Source organism: Galeopterus variegatus, unplaced genomic scaffold, assembly GCF_000696425.1.
Source record: "Galeopterus variegatus unplaced genomic scaffold, G_variegatus-3.0.2 Scaffold532, whole genome shotgun sequence".
Classification (NCBI taxonomy): domain Eukaryota; kingdom Metazoa; phylum Chordata; class Mammalia; order Dermoptera; family Cynocephalidae; genus Galeopterus; species Galeopterus variegatus.
In genome coordinates, this window is record NW_007726643.1 from 608,134 (window position 1) to 608,428 (window position 295).

Genomic DNA, 295 nt, shown 5'->3' on the forward strand with positions numbered 1-295 from the left:
GAAAAAAAAAAAAAAAAAAAAAAAAAAAAAAAAAAAAAAAAAAAAAAAAGATAAGACTAATTTAAGATTCAGGTGTAAGTAATATATCAACCAAGTAGAATACAGTCATAATTTATCAGAATCAATTACAATACTGGCATTGTAGGTATTTTGACCATAATCTCTCTTTTTGTAAAAGACTTTATTTGTTTTAGAGCAGCTTTAGGTTCACAACAAAATTGAGAGTAAGGTACAGAGATTTCTTATATATCCTCTGCCTCCCCCTCCCCCGCATGCATAGCCTCTCCCATTGTCA